This window comes from Asterias amurensis, chromosome 18 (genome assembly GCF_032118995.1).
Source record: "Asterias amurensis chromosome 18, ASM3211899v1".
NCBI lineage: Eukaryota > Metazoa > Echinodermata > Asteroidea > Forcipulatida > Asteriidae > Asterias > Asterias amurensis.
The window spans coordinates 940,703-958,633 of NC_092665.1; the positions used below are offsets into that span (position 1 = coordinate 940,703).

The window sequence follows — 17,931 nt, forward strand, 5'->3', positions numbered from 1 at the left end:
TAGATATGATCAAGGGCTTTCCTCTCGTATCAAACTTAGTGTTGTGGGGATTTTCAAAGCGAGGCTAGAGGTCAGGGAGTGGACCCGACACACACACCTAAACTCGGGCAATTTAATGCATGATTTACACGGCGCGTGGTGATAAATGAAAAAAATATATATTCATTGAAAAGAAAGCCCGGACTTTTAAAACTGTCAGCTATGCTCTTGAATTATTCTGGAACTAAAAACGCTAGAGAGACGCGGTTTGTACCTGAGTGATCCTTGCATATCCCTGAATCCGAATTTCAAAGTTTTAGGGCGTCTTCCATACCTGTTGATAGCGAAAATGACATGAAGGCGGCTGTGCTCCGAAGCTAACTCAACAAGCCTCCCTATGGGATTTTTGTGCACAGACAAAATCACAAGTTACAACTGGCCAATTCGACCCCAAATACTTTATCAATCTGAATAAGTTTAGCACCATTCGATAGATATGATCAAGGGCTTTCCTCTCGTATCAAACTTAGTGTTGTGGGGATTTTCAAAACGAGGCTAGAGGTCAGGGAGTGGACCCGACACACACACCTAAATCCGGGCAATTTAATGCATGATTTACACGGCGCGTGGTGATAAATGAAAAAAATATATATTCATTGAAAAGAAAGCCCGGACTTTTAAAACTGTCAGCTATGCTCTTGAATTATTCTGGAACTAAAAATGCTAGAGAGACGCGGTTTGTACCTGAGTGATCCTTGCATATCCCTGAATCCGAATTGCAAAGTTTTAGGGCGTCTTCTATACCTGTTGATAGCGAAAATGACATGAAGGCGGCTGTGCTCCGAAGCTAACTCAACAAGCCTCCCTATGGGATTTTTGTGCACAGACAAAATCACAAGTTACAACTGGCCAATTCGACCCCAAATACTTTATCAATCTGAATAAGTTTAGCACCATTCGATAGATATGATCAAGGGCTTTCCTCTCGTATCAAACTTAGTGTTGTGGGGATTTTCAAAGCGAGGCTAGAGGTCAGGGAGTGGACCCGACACACACACCTAAATTCGGGCAATTTAATGCATGATTTACACGGCGCGTGGTGATAAATGAAAAAAATATATATTCATTGAAAAGAAAGCCCGGACTTTTAAAACTGTCAGCTATGCTCTTGAATTATTCTGGAACTAAAAACGCTAGAGAGACGCGGTTTGTACCTGAGTGATCCTTGCATATCCCTGAATCCGAATTTCAAAGTTTTAGGGCGTCTTCCATACCTCTTGATAGCGAAAATGACATGAAGGCGGCTGTTCTCCGAAGCTAACTCAACAAGCCTCCCTATGGGATTTTTGTGCACAGACAAAATCACAAGTTACAACTGGCCAATTCGACCCCAAATACTTTATCAATCTGAATATGTTTAGCACCATTCAATAGATATGATCAAGGGCTTTCCTCTCGTATCAAACTTAGTGTTGTGGGGATTTTCAAAGCGAGGCTAGAGGTCAGGGAGTGGACCCGACACACACACCTAAACTCGGGCAATTTAATGCATGATTTACACGGCGCGTGGTGATAAATGAAAAAAATATATATTCATTGAAAAGAAAGCCCGGACTTTTAAAACTGTCAGCTATGCTCTTGAATTATTCTGGAACTAAAAATGCTAGAGAGACGCGGTTTGTACCTGAGTGATCCTTGCATATCCCTGAATCCGAATTGCAAAGTTTTAGGGCGTCTTCCATACCTGTTGATAGCGAAAATGACATGAAGGCGGCTGTGCTCCGAAGCTAACTCAACAAGCCTCCCTATGGGATTTTTGTGCACAGACAAAATCACAAGTTACAACTGGCCAATTCGACCCCAAATACTTTATCAATCTGAATAAGTTTAGCACCATTCGATAGATATGATCAAGGGCTTTCCTCTCGTATCAAACTTAGTGTTGTGGGGATTTTCAAAGCGAGGCTAGAGGTCAGGGAGTGGACCCGACACACACACCTAAATTCGGGCAATTTAATGCATGATTTACACGGCGCGTGGTGATAAATGAAAAAAATATATATTCATTGAAAAGAAAGCCCGGACTTTTAAAACTGTCAGCTATGCTCTTGAATTATTCTGGAACTAAAAACGCTAGAGAGACGCGGTTTGTACCTGAGTGATCCTTGCATATCCCTGAATCCGAATTTCAAAGTTTTAGGGCGTCTTCCATACCTCGTGATAGCGAAAATGACATGAAGGCGGCTGTGCTCCGAAGCTAACTCAACAAGCCTCCCTATGGGATTTTTGTGCACAGACAAAACCACAAGTTACAACTGGCCAATTCGACCCCAAATACTTTATCAATCTGAATAAGTTTAGCACCATTCGATAGATATGATCAAGGGCTTTCCTCTCGTATCAAACTTAGTGTTGTGGGGATTTTCAAAGCGAGGCTAGAGGTCAGGGAGTGGACCCGACACACACACCTAAATTCGGGCAATTTAATGCATGATTTACACGGCGCGTGGTGATAAATGAAAAAAATATATATTCATTGAAAAGAAAGCCCGGACTTTTAAAACTGTCAGCTATGCTCTTGAATTATTCTGGAACTAAAAATGCTAGAGAGACGCGGTTTGTACCTGAGTGATCCTTGCATATCCCTGAATCCGAATTGCAAAGTTTTAGGGCGTCTTCCATACCTGTTGATAGCGAAAATGACATGAAGGCGGCTGTGCTCCGAAGCTAACTCAACAAGCCTCCCTATGGGATTTTTGTGCACAGACAAAATCACAAGTTACAACTGGCCAATTCGACCCCAAATACTTTATCAATCTGAATAAGTTTAGCACCATTCGATAGATATGATCAAGGGCTTTCCTCTCGTATCAAACTTAGTGTTGTGGGGATTTTCAAAGCGAGGCTAGAGGTCAGGGAGTGGACCCGACACACACACCTAAATTCGGGCAATTTAATGCATGATTTACACGGCGCGTGGTGATAAATGAAAAAAATATATATTCATTGAAAAGAAAGCCCGGACTTTTAAAACTGTCAGCTATGCTCTTGAATTATTCTGGAACTAAAAACGCTAGAGAGACGCGGTTTGTACCTGAGTGATCCTTGCATATCCCTGAATCCGAATTGCAAAGTTTTAGGGCGTCTTCCATACCTCGTGATAGCGAAAATGACATGAAGGCGGCTGTGCTCCGAAGCTAACTCAACCAGCCTCCCTATGGGATTTTTGTGCACAGACAAAACCACAAGTTACAACTGGCCAATTCGACCCCAAATACTTTATCAATCTGAATAAGTTTAGCACCATTCGATAGATATGATCAAGGGCTTTCCTCTCGTATCAAACTTAGTGTTGTGGGGATTTTCAAAGCGAGGCTAGAGGTCAGGGAGTGGACCCGACACACACACCTAAACTCGGGCAATTTAATGCATGATTTACACGGCGCGTGGTGATAAATGAAAAAAATATATATTCATTGAAAAGAAAGCCCGGACTTTTAAAACTGTCAGCTATGCTCTTGAATTATTCTGGAACTAAAAACGCTAGAGAGACGCGGTTTGTACCTGAGTGATCCTTGCATATCCCTGAATCCGAATTTCAAAGTTTTAGGGCGTCTTCCATACCTGTTGATAGCGAAAATGACATGAAGGCGGCTGTGCTCCGAAGCTAACTCAACAAGCCTCCCTATGGGATTTTTGTGCACAGACAAAATCACAAGTTACAACTGGCCAATTCGACCCCAAATACTTTATCAATCTGAATAAGTTTAGCACCATTCGATAGATATGATCAAGGGCTTTCCTCTCGTATCAAACTTAGTGTTGTGGGGATTTTCAAAACGAGGCTAGAGGTCAGGGAGTGGACCCGACACACACACCTAAATCCGGGCAATTTAATGCATGATTTACACGGCGCGTGGTGATAAATGAAAAAAATATATATTCATTGAAAAGAAAGCCCGGACTTTTAAAACTGTCAGCTATGCTCTTGAATTATTCTGGAACTAAAAATGCTAGAGAGACGCGGTTTGTACCTGAGTGATCCTTGCATATCCCTGAATCCGAATTGCAAAGTTTTAGGGCGTCTTCTATACCTGTTGATAGCGAAAATGACATGAAGGCGGCTGTGCTCCGAAGCTAACTCAACAAGCCTCCCTATGGGATTTTTGTGCACAGACAAAATCACAAGTTACAACTGGCCAATTCGACCCCAAATACTTTATCAATCTGAATAAGTTTAGCACCATTCGATAGATATGATCAAGGGCTTTCCTCTCGTATCAAACTTAGTGTTGTGGGGATTTTCAAAGCGAGGCTAGAGGTCAGGGAGTGGACCCGACACACACACCTAAATTCGGGCAATTTAATGCATGATTTACACGGCGCGTGGTGATAAATGAAAAAAATATATATTCATTGAAAAGAAAGCCCGGACTTTTAAAACTGTCAGCTATGCTCTTGAATTATTCTGGAACTAAAAACGCTAGAGAGACGCGGTTTGTACCTGAGTGATCCTTGCATATCCCTGAATCCGAATTTCAAAGTTTTAGGGCGTCTTCCATACCTCTTGATAGCGAAAATGACATGAAGGCGGCTGTTCTCCGAAGCTAACTCAACAAGCCTCCCTATGGGATTTTTGTGCACAGACAAAATCACAAGTTACAACTGGCCAATTCGACCCCAAATACTTTATCAATCTGAATATGTTTAGCACCATTCAATAGATATGATCAAGGGCTTTCCTCTCGTATCAAACTTAGTGTTGTGGGGATTTTCAAAGCGAGGCTAGAGGTCAGGGAGTGGACCCGACACACACACCTAAACTCGGGCAATTTAATGCATGATTTACACGGCGCGTGGTGATAAATGAAAAAAATATATATTCATTGAAAAGAAAGCCCGGACTTTTAAAACTGTCAGCTATGCTCTTGAATTATTCTGGAACTAAAAATGCTAGAGAGACGCGGTTTGTACCTGAGTGATCCTTGCATATCCCTGAATCCGAATTGCAAAGTTTTAGGGCGTCTTCCATACCTGTTGATAGCGAAAATGACATGAAGGCGGCTGTGCTCCGAAGCTAACTCAACAAGCCTCCCTATGGGATTTTTGTGCACAGACAAAATCACAAGTTACAACTGGCCAATTCGACCCCAAATACTTTATCAATCTGAATAAGTTTAGCACCATTCGATAGATATGATCAAGGGCTTTCCTCTCGTATCAAACTTAGTGTTGTGGGGATTTTCAAAGCGAGGCTAGAGGTCAGGGAGTGGACCCGACACACACACCTAAATTCGGGCAATTTAATGCATGATTTACACGGCGCGTGGTGATAAATGAAAAAAATATATATTCATTGAAAAGAAAGCCCGGACTTTTAAAACTGTCAGCTATGCTCTTGAATTATTCTGGAACTAAAAACGCTAGAGAGACGCGGTTTGTACCTGAGTGATCCTTGCATATCCCTGAATCCGAATTTCAAAGTTTTAGGGCGTCTTCCATACCTCTTGATAGCGAAAATGACATGAAGGCGGCTGTGCTCCGAAGCTAACTCAACAAGCCTCCCTATGGGATTTTTGTGCACAGACAAAATCACAAGTTACAACTGGCCAATTCGACCCCAAATACTTTATCAATCTAAATAAGTTTAGCACCATTCGATAGATATGATCAAGGGCTTTCCTCTCGTATCAAACTTAGTGTTGTGGGGATTTTCAAAGCGAGGCTAGAGGTCAGGGAGTGGACCCGACACACACACCTAAATTCGGGCAATTTAATGCATGATTTACACGGCGCGTGGTGATAAATGAAAAAAAAAAAATATTCATTGAAAAGAAAGCCCGGACTTTTAAAACTGTCAGCTATGCTCTTGAATTATTCTGGAACTAAAAACGCTAGAGAGACGCGGTTTGTACCTGAGTGATCCTTGCATATCCCTGAATCCGAATTTCAAAGTTTTAGGGCGTCTTCCATACCTCTTGATAGCGAAAATGACATGAAGGCGGCTGTGCTCCGAAGCTAACTCAACAAGCCTCCCTATGGGATTTTTGTGCACAGACAAAATCACAAGTTACAACTGGCCAATTCGACCCCAAATACTTTATCAATCTGAATAAGTTTAGCACCATTCGATAGATATGATCAAGGGCTTTCCTCTCGTATCAAACTTAGTGTTGTGGGGATTTTCAAAGCGAGGCTAGAGGTCAGGGAGTGGACCCGACACACACACCTAAATTCGGGCAATTTAATGCATGATTTACACGGCGCGAGGTGATAAATGAAAAAAATATATATTCATTGAAAAGAAAGCCCGGACTTTTAAAACTGTCAGCTATGCTCTTGAATTATTCTGGAACTAAAAATGCTAGAGAGACGCGGTTTGTACCTGAGTGATCCTTGCATATCCCTGAATCCGAATTTCAAAGTTTTAGGGCGTCTTCCATACCTGTTGATAGCGAAAATGACATGAAGGCGGCTGTGCTCCGAAGCTAACTCAACAAGCCTCCCTATGGGATTTTTGTGCACAGACAAAATCACAAGTTACAACTGGCCAATTCGACCCCAAATACTTTATCAATCTAAATAAGTTTAGCACCATTCGATAGATATGATCAAGGGCTTTCCTCTCGTATCAAACTTAGTGTTGTGGGGATTTTCAAAGCGAGGCTAGAGGTCAGGGAGTGGACCCGACACACACACCTAAATTCGGGCAATTTAATGCATGATTTACACGGCGCGAGGTGATAAATGAAAAAAATATATATTCATTGAAAAGAAAGCCCGGACTTTTAAAACTGTCAGCTAGGCTCCTGAATTATTCTGGAACTAAAAATGCTAGAGAGACGCGGTTTGTACCTGAGTGATCCTTGCATATCCCTGAATCCGAATTTCAAAGTTTTAGGGCGTCTTCCATACCTGTTGATAGCGAAAATGACATGAAGGCGGCTGTGCTCCGAAGCTAACTCAACAAGCCTCCCTATGGGATTTTTGTGCACAGACAAAATCACAAGTTACAACTGGCCAATTCGACCCCAAATACTTTATCAATCTGAATAAGTTTAGCACCATTCGATAGATATGATCAAGGGCTTTCCTCTCGTATCAAACTTAGTGTTGTGGGGATTTTCAAAGCGAGGCTAGAGGTCAGGGAGTGGACCCGACACACACACCTAAATTCGGGCAATTTAATGCATGATTTACACGGCGCGTGGTGATAAATGAAAAAAAAAAAATATTCATTGAAAAGAAAGCCCGGACTTTTAAAACTGTCAGCTATGCTCTTGAATTATTCTGGAACTAAAAACGCTAGAGAGACGCGGTTTGTACCTGAGTGATCCTTGCATATCCCTGAATCCGAATTTCAAAGTTTTAGGGCGTCTTCCATACCTGTTGATAGCGAAAATGACATGAAGGCGGCTGTGCTCCGAAGCTAACTCAACAAGCCTCCCTATGGGATTTTTGTGCACAGACAAAATCACAAGTTACAACTGGCCAATTCGACCACAAATACTTTATCAATCTGAATAAGTTTAGCACCATTCGATAGATATGATCAAGGGCTTTCCTCTCGTATCAAACTTAGTGTTGTGGGGATTTTCAAAGCGAGGCTAGAGGTCAGGGAGTGGACCCGACACACACACCTAAATTCGGGCAATTTAATGCATGATTTACACGGCGTGTGGTGATAAATGAAAAAAAATATATTCATTGAAAAGAAAGCCCGGACTTTTAAAACTGTCAGCTATGCTCTTGAATTATTCTGGAACTAAAAATGCTAGAGAGACGTGGTTTGTACCTGAGTGATCCTTGCATATCCCTGAATCCGAATTTCAAAGTTTTAGGGCGTCTTCCATACCTGTTGATAGCGAAAATGACATGAAGGCGGCTGTGCTCCGAAGCTAACTCAACAAGCCTCCCTATGGGATTTTTGTGCACAGACAAAATCACAAGTTACAACTGGCCAATTCGACCCCAAATACTTTATCAATCTGAATAAGTTTAGCACCATTCGATAGATATGATCAAGGGCTTTCCTCTCGTATCAAACTTAGTGTTGTGGGGATTTTCAAAGCGAGGCTAGAGGTCAGGGAGTGGACCCGACACACACACCTAAATTCGGGCAATTTAATGCATGATTTACACGGCGCGAGGTGATAAATGAAAAAAATATATATTCATTGAAAAGAAAGCCCGGACTTTTAAAACTGTCAGCTATGCTCTTGAATTATTCTGGAACTAAAAATGCTAGAGAGACGCGGTTTGTACCTGAGTGATCCTTGCATATCCCTGAATCCGAATTTCAAAGTTTTAGGGCGTCTTCCATACCTGTTGATAGCGAAAATGACATGAAGGCGGCTGTGCTCCGAAGCTAACTCAACAAGCCTCCCTATGGGATTTTTGTGCACAGACAAAATCACAAGTTACAACTGGCCAATTCGACCCCAAATACTTTATCAATCTAAATAAGTTTAGCACCATTCGATAGATACGATCAAGGGCTTTCCTCTCGTATCAAACTTAGTGTTGTGGGGATTTTCAAAGCGAGGCTAGAGGTCAGGGAGTGGACCCGACACACACACCTAAATTCGGGCAATTTAATGCATGATTTACACGGCGCGTGGTGATAAATGAAAAAAAAAAAATATTCATTGAAAAGAAAGCCCGGACTTTTAAAACTGTCAGCTATGCTCTTGAATTATTCTGGAACTAAAAACGCTAGAGAGACGCGGTTTGTACCTGAGTGATCCTTGCATATCCCTGAATCCGAATTTCAAAGTTTTAGGGCGTCTTCCATACCTGTTGATAGCGAAAATGACATGAAGGCGGCTGTGCTCCGAAGCTAACTCAACAAGCCTCCCTATGGGATTTTTGTGCACAGACAAAATCACAAGTTACAACTGGCCAATTCGACCACAAATACTTTATCAATCTGAATAAGTTTAGCACCATTCGATAGATATGATCAAGGGCTTTCCTCTCGTATCAAACTTAGTGTTGTGGGGATTTTCAAAGCGAGGCTAGAGGTCAGGGAGTGGACCCGACACACACACCTAAATTCGGGCAATTTAATGCATGATTTACACGGCGTGTGGTGATAAATGAAAAAAAATATATTCATTGAAAAGAAAGCCCGGACTTTTAAAACTGTCAGCTATGCTCTTGAATTATTCTGGAACTAAAAATGCTAGAGAGACGCGGTTTGTACCTGAGTGATCCTTGCATATCCCTGAATCCGAATTTCAAAGTTTTAGGGCGTCTTCCATACCTGTTGATAGCGAAAATGACATGAAGGCGGCTGTGCTCCGAAGCTAACTCAACAAGCCTCCCTATGGGATTTTTGTGCACAGACAAAATCACAAGTTACAACTGGCCAATTCGACCCCAAATACTTTATCAATCTAAATAAGTTTAGCACCATTCGATAGATATGATCAAGGGCTTTCCTCTCGTATCAAACTTAGTGTTGTGGGGATTTTCAAAGCGAGGCTAGAGGTCAGGGAGTGGACCCGACACCTAAATTCGGGCAATTTAATGCATGATTTACACGGCGCGTGGTGATTAATGAAAAAAATATATATTCATTGAAAAGAAAGCCCGGACTTTTAAAACTGTCAGCTATGCTCTTGAATTATTCTGGAACTAAAAACGCTAGAGAGACGCGGTTTGTACCTGAGTGATCCTTGCATATCCCTGAATCCGAATTTCAAAGTTTTAGGGCGTCTTCCATACCTCTTGATAGCGAAAATGACATGAAGGCGGCTGTGCTCCGAAGCTAACTCAACAAGCCTCCATATGGGATTTTTGTGCACAGACAAAATCACAAGTTACAACTGGCCAATTCGACCCCAAATACTTTATCAATCTGAATAAGTTTAGCACCATTCGATAGATATGATCAAGGGCTTTCCTCTCGTATCAAACTTAGTGTTGTGGGGATTTTCAAAGCGAGGCTAGAGGTCAGGGAGTGGACCCGACACACACACCTAAATTCGGGCAATTTAATGCATGATTTACACGGCGCGTGGTGATAAATGAAAAAAAAAAATATTCATTGAAAAGAAAGCCCGGACTTTTAAAACTGTCAGCTATGCTCTTGAATTATTCTGGAACTAAAAACGCTAGAGAGACGCGGTTTGTACCTGAGTGATCCTTGCATATCCCTGAATCCGAATTTCAAAGTTTTAGGGCGTCTTCCATACCTCGTGATAGCGAAAATGACATGAAGGCGGCTGTGCTCCGAAGCTAACTCAACAAGCCTCCCTATGGGATTTTTGTGCACAGACAAAATCACAAGTTACAACTGGCCAATTCGACCCCAAATACTTTATCAATCTGAATAAGTTTAGCACCATTCGATAGATATGATCAAGGGCTTTCCTCTCGTATCAAACTTAGTGTTGTGGGGATTTTCAAAGCGAGGCTAGAGGTCAGGGAGTGGACCCGACACACACACCTAAATTCGGGCAATTTAATGCATGATTTACACGGCGCGTGGTGATAAATGAAAAAAAAAATATTCATTGAAAAGAAAGCCCGGACTTTTAAAACTGTCAGCTATGCTCTTGAATTATTCTGGAACTAAAAACGCTAGAGAGACGCGGTTTGTACCTGAGTGATCCTTGCATATCCCTGAATCCGAATTTCAAAGTTTTAGGGCGTCTTCCATACCTGTTGATAGCGAAAATGACATGAAGGCGGCTGTGCTCCGAAGCTAACTCAACAAGCCTCCCTATGGGATTTTTGTGCACAGACAAAATCACAAGTTACAACTGGCCAATTCGACCCCAAATACTTTATCAATCTGAATAAGTTTAGCACCATTCGATAGATATGATCAAGGGCTTTCCTCTCGTATCAAACTTAGTGTTGTGGGGATTTTCAAAGCGAGGCTAGAGGTCACGGAGTGGACCCGACACACACACCTAAACTCGGGCAATTTAATGCATGATTTACACGGCGCGAGGTGATAAATGAAAAAAATATATATTCATTGAAAAGAAAGCCCGGACTTTTAAAACTGTCAGCTATGCTCTTGAATTATTCTGGAACTAAAAATGCTAGAGAGACGCGGTTTGTACCTGAGTGATCCTTGCATATCCCTGAATCCGAATTTCAAAGTTTTAGGGCGTCTTCCATACCTGTTGATAGCGAAAATGACATGAAGGCGGCTGTGCTCCGAAGCTAACTCAACAAGCCTCCCTATGGGATTTTTGTGCACAGACAAAATCACAAGTTACAACTGGCCAATTCGACCCCAAATACTTTATCAATCTGAATAAGTTTAGCACCATTCGATAGATATGATCAAGGGCTTTCCTCTCGTATCAAACTTAGTGTTGTGGGGATTTTCAAAGCGAGGCTAGAGGTCAGGGAGTGGACCCGACACACACACCTAAATTCGGGCAATTTAATGCATGATTTACACGGCGCGTGGTGATAAATGAAAAAAAAATATATATTCATTGAAAAGAAAGCCCGGACTTTTAAAACTGTCAGCTATGCTCTTGAATTATTCTGGAACTAAAAACGCTAGAGAGACGCGGTTTGTACCTGAGTGATCCTTGCATATCCCTGAATCCGAATTTCAAAGTTTTAGGGCGTCTTCCATACCTGTTGATAGCGAAAATGACATGAAGGCGGCTGTCCTCCGAAGCTAACTCAACAAGCCTCCCTATGGGATTTTTGTGCACAGACAAAATCACAAGTTACAACTGGCCAATTCGACCCCAAATACTTTATCAATCTGAATAAGTTTAGCACCATTCGATAGATATGATCAAGGGCTTTCCTCTCGTATCAAACTTAGTGTTGTGGGGATTTTCAAAGCGAGGCTAGAGGTCAGGGAGTGGACCCGACACACACACCTAAATTCGGGCAATTTAATGCATGATTTACACGGCGCGTGGTGATAAATGAAAAAAATATATATTCATTGAAAAGAAAGCCCGGACTTTTAAAACTGTCAGCTATGCTCTTGAATTATTCTGGAACTAAAAACGCTAGAGAGACGCGGTTTGTACCTGAGTGATCCTTGCATATCCCTGAATCCGAATTTCAAAGTTTTAGGGCGTCTTCCATACCTCTTGATAGCGAAAATGACATGAAGGCGGCTGTGCTCCGAAGCTAACTCAACAAGCCTCCCTATGGGATTTTTGTGCACAGACAAAATCACAAGTTACAACTGGCCAATTCGACCCCAAATACTTTATCAATCTAAATAAGTTTAGCACCATTCGATAGATATGATCAAGGGCTTTCCTCTCGTATCAAACTTAGTGTTGTGGGGATTTTCAAAGCGAGGCTAGAGGTCAGGGAGTGGACCCGACACACACACCTAAATTCGGGCAATTTAATGCATGATTTACACGGCGCGTGGTGATAAATGAAAAAAAAAAAAATATTCATTGAAAAGAAAGCCCGGACTTTTAAAACTGTCAGCTATGCTCTTGAATTATTCTGGAACTAAAAACGCTAGAGAGACGCGGTTTGTACCTGAGTGATCCTTGCATATCCCTGAATCCGAATTTTAAAGTTTTAGGGCGTCTTCCATACCTCTTGATAGCGAAAATGACATGAAGGCGGCTGTGCTCCGAAGCTAACTCAACAAGCCTCCCTATGGGATTTTTGTGCACAGACAAAATCACAAGTTACAACTGGCCAATTCGACCCCAAATACTTTATCAATCTGAATAAGTTTAGCACCATTCGATAGATATGATCAAGGGCTTTCCTCTCGTATCAAACTTAGTGTTGTGGGGATTTTCAAAGCGAGGCTAGAGGTCAGGGAGTGGACCCGACACACACACCTAAATTCGGGCAATTTAATGCATGATTTACACGGCGCGAGGTGATAAATGAAAAAAATATATATTCATTGAAAAGAAAGCCCGGACTTTTAAAACTGTCAGCTATGCTCTTGAATTATTCTGGAACTAAAAATGCTAGAGAGACGCGGTTTGTACCTGAGTGATCCTTGCATATCCCTGAATCCGAATTTCAAAGTTTTAGGGCGTCGTCCATACCTGTTGATAGCGAAAATGACATGAAGGCGGCTGTGCTCCGAAGCTAACTCAACAAGCCTCCCTATGGGATTTTTGTGCACAGACAAAATCACAAGTTACAACTGGCCAATTCGACCCCAAATACTTTATCAATCTGAATAAGTTTAGCACCATTCGATAGATATGATCAAGGGCTTTCCTCTCGTATCAAACTTAGTGTTGTGGGGATTTTCAAAGCGAGGCTAGAGGTCAGGGAGTGGACCCGACACACACACCTAAATTCGGGCAATTTAATGCATGATTTACACGGCGCGTGGTGATAAATGAAAAAAAAAAATATTCATTGAAAAGAAAGCCCGGACTTTTAAAACTGTCAGCTATGCTCTTGAATTATTCTGGAACTAAAAACGCTAGAGAGACGCGGTTTGTACCTGAGTGATCCTTGCATATCCCTGAATCTGAATTTCAAAGTTTTAGGGCGTCTTCCATACCTCTTGATAGCGAAAATGACATGAAGGCGGCTGTGCTCCGAAGCTAACTCAACACGCCTCCCTATGGGATTTTTGTGCACAGACAAAATCACAAGTTACAACTGGCCAATTCGACCCCAAATACTTTATCAATCTGAATAAGTTTAGCACCATTCGATAGATATGATCAAGGGCTTTCCTCTCGTATCAAACTTAGTGTTGTGGGGATTTTCAAAGCGAGGCAAGAGGTCAGGGAGTGGACCCGACACACACACCTAAATTCGGGCAATTTAACGCATGATTTACACGGCGCGTGGTGATAAATGAAAAAAATATATATTCATTGAAAAGAAAGCCCGGACTTTTAAAACTGTCAGCTATGCTCTTGAATTATTCTGGAACTAAAAATGCTAGAGAGACGCGGTTTGTACCTGAGTGATCCTTGCATATCCCTGAATCCGAATTTCAAAGTTTTAGGGCGTCTTCCATACCTCTTGATAGCGAAAATGACATGAAGGCGGCTGTGCTCCGAAGCTAACTCAACAAGCCTCCCTATGGGATTTTTGTGCACAGACAAAATCACAAGTTACAACTGGCCAATTCGACCCCAAATACTTTATCAATCTAAATAAGTTTAGCACCATTCGATAGATATGATCAAGGGCTTTCCTCTCGTATCAAACTTAGTGTTGTGGGGATTTTCAAAGCGAGGCTAGAGGTCAGGGAGTGGACCCGACACACACACCTAAATTCGGGCAATTTAATGCATGATTTACACGGCGCGTGGTGATAAATGAAAAAAAAAATATTCATTGAAAAGAAAGCCCGGACTTTTAAAACTGTCAGCTATGCTCTTGAATTATTCTGGAACTAAAAATGCTAGAGAGACGCGGTTTCTACCTGAGTGATCCTTGCATATCCCTGAATCCGAATTTCAAAGCTTTAGGGCGTCTTCCATACCTCTTGATAGCGAAAATGACATGAAGGCGGCTGTGCTCCGAAGCTAACTCAACAAGCCTCCCTATGGGATTTTTGTGCACAGACAAAATCACAAGTTAAAACTGGCCAATTCGACCCCAAATACTTTATCAATCTGAATAAGTTTAGCACCATTCGATAGATATGATCAAGGGCTTTCCTCTCGTATCAAACTTAGTGTTGTGGGGATTTTCAAAGCGAGGCTAGAGGTCAGGGAGTGGACCCGACACACACACCTAAATTCGGGCAATTTAATGCATGATTTACACGGCGCGTGGTGATAAATAAAAAAATATATATATTCATTGAAAAGAAAGCCCGGACTTTTAAAACTGTCAGCTATGCTATTGAATTATTCTGGAACTAAAAATGCTAGAGAGACGCGGTTTGTACCTGAGTGATCCTTGCATATCCCTGAATCCGAATTTCAAAGTTTTAGGGAGTCTTCCATACCTCTTGATAGCGAAAATGACATGAAGGCGGCTGTGCTCCGAAGCTAACTCAACAAGCCTCCCTATGGGATTTTTGTGCACAGACAAAATCACAAGTTACAACTGGCCAATTCGACCCCAAATACTTTATCAATCTGAATAAGTTTAGCACCATTCGATAGATATGATCAGGGGCTTTCCTCTCGTATCAAACTTAGTGTTGTGGGGATTTTCAAAGCGAGGCTAGAGGTCAGGGAGTGGACCCGACACACACACCTAAATTCGGGCAATTTAATGCATGATTTACACGGCGCGTGGTGATAAATAAAAAAATATATATATTCATTGAAAAGAAAGCCCGGACTTTTAAAACTGTCAGCTATGCTATTGAATTATTCTGGAACTAAAAATGCTAGAGAGACGCGGTTTCTACCTGAGTGATCCTTGCATATCCCTGAATCCGCATTTCAAAGCTTTAGGGCGTCTTCCATACCTCTTGATAGCGAAAATGACATGAAGGCGGCTGTGCTCCGAAGCTAACTCAACAAGCCTCCCTATGGGATTTTTGTGCACAGACAAAATCACAAGTTAAAACTGGCCAATTCGACCCCAAATACTTTATCAATCTGAATAAGTTTAGCACCATTCGATAGATATGATCAAGGGCTTTCCTCTCGTATCAAACTTAGTGTTGTGGGGATTTTCAAAGCGAGGCTAGAGGTCAGGGAGAGGACCCGACACACACACCTAAATTCGGGCAATTTAATGCATGATTTACACGGCGCGTGGTGATAAATAAAAAAATATATATATTCATTGAAAAGAAAGCCCGGACTTTTAAAACTGTCAGCTATGCTATTGAATTATTCTGGAACTAAAAATGCTAGAGAGACGCGGTTTGTACCTGAGTGATCCTTGCATATCCCTGAATCCGAATTTCAAAGTTTTAGGGAGTCTTCCATAACTCTTGATAGCGAAAATGACATGAAGGCGGCTGTGCTCCGAAGCTAACTCAACAAGCCTCCCTATGGGATTTTTGTGCACAGACAAAATCACAAGTTACAACTGGCCAATATGACCCCAAATACTTTATCAATCTGAATAAGTTTAGCACCATTCGATAGATATGATCAAGGGCTTTCCTCTCGTATCACACTTAGTGTTGTGGGGATTTTCAAAGCGAGGCTAGAGGTCAGGGAGTGGACACGACACACACACCTAAATTCGGGCAATTTAACAACAACAACAACAACAACAACAACAACAACAACAACAACAACAACAACAACAACAACAACAACAACAACAACAACAACAACAACAACAACAACAACAACAACAACAACAACAACAACAACAACAACAACAACAACAACAACAACAACAACAACAACAACAACAACAACAACAACAACAACAACAACAACAACAATAATAGTAATAATAATAAACAGCATTTATAACGCGCATTATGAATACAAGATTCATCTATGCGACTAACAATAACAACTAAAAGGCTAAACAGAAACAAGACCAAGATTTTGCCCCGTTTAATTATAATCCATTTTATCTACTGTGACCCTAGACTTCTAATATCACAATGGCCATTAATATAAAGGAATTAACAACTTTACCGGGAATAGGGGTCAAGTTTGCGCAGATCATAATGTCGGAAGGAAGAGTTGGGTTCAGTATTAGTTGACACTTTTCACGATAACCATGTCCGGCAAACCAACTTTAATGAACTTGCAGACAAGGGGTTACTGAGTTTAAAGTACACTGAGGCACCCCAAACCGACCCCAAGGTCGACCCAAATGCCCACCAGGCAGACATCACAGAACGATGACATGCCGTTGGTTTTCCTACCCCACAGGTTAAAATGGTTGAAGTGATGTAAGCACACTCCCCCAAAATATTAAATCTAGAACTAAAATTTAATCAAACCCAAGAAAAACAACTACTTGATCAACCAATTTCAGCTAGCGGTGGGACAGAAGGAATTCCCAAAAATACTGGGGATACCATAATAGCCACAACATTAAAAGCTTTCGGAGAAACAGCTCAACCCTTGCCTGCGCACAATCTAAGTTAGCTGCATAGCTAATAGTGAAACACCAGGTTAAAAATGAACAAAGCCAGTACAACATGTCAACGCCACAAATCACTGAACAAAAAAAAGCCTGGTATGCCTCTTGAAATTTCTGCTACGCCTGCCACCCCGCCCCTTAACAATGCCCAAATGCCGCAATGCACACACACCATGCTAATACAATGCCGACTCCTCCCTGGGCTTCTGCCAAGAACATGGCGGGATTAGTGCCGCCACATAGCTATTTGATTTATTTATTTCCTCAAAACCTCCGAAAATGGAGGCGATAGAAAGATTTTTAAAAATTACATCACATATACAATATAAGCGACATACTGAAACAGGATAACCCTGACACTCTCGGACGACCCCCAGACCATCTTGACAAAGTATGAAACAAAGGGATTGTCAGAACGATCTGAGAAACCGACCGAGAGTATCAAGGTCATCACATTCAAGAAACTGATTACGGAAAAAAACTGTTTTTACACGATCACAAATACCATGGTTGACGCAGTTTACATACTTAAGGTCAGAGTTAAATTTCCACATGCAAGAAGGATTAAAATGCAATTAACCAGCGAAAAGTCTTTGTGCGAGCTAAAGCTATTTTTATCTCTATCAATTAATGTATTCTTAGTATAAGCAAAACTGTCGCTGGCCTCGCAATTTAAAAGGTTGGTACGAAAAGACCTAGCCTTAGGAGTGTTGTTAGCAGTCTGTACAAGATTAAATTGAAATGTCGACAAAGTATGATTGATCTTACAAAAATTCAAACGAAAAGAGGCATAGTTTACAGTACTTATGAAGATTAACAAGCTTACCCTGTGTCTTTTCAAGATTGTGGAAAGATGTGGCGTTGAAATTAACACACTGGCATCCGTATATAAGAACATGGGTCAGAGCTGTGTTCCAAACATGACTTTTAACGCAGGTTGAACTGCCGTTCCTACACTAGTAGCCTGAACATCTGACGTCGCAC

General features: G+C 41.5%; 1 long non-coding RNA gene across 2 annotated transcripts in view; it reads right to left on the reverse strand.

Annotated features, from left to right (window-relative positions):
• The window catches only part of LOC139950570 (uncharacterized), an 86,997-nt gene extending 69,066 nt beyond the window's left edge, over nt 1-17,931 (reverse strand). For both annotated transcript variants that reach the window (XR_011787674.1, XR_011787673.1), the window contains exon 1: nt 17,774-17,931. This is a non-coding gene — a long non-coding RNA (uncharacterized lncRNA). The remainder of the gene's footprint in view (nt 1-17,773) is intronic.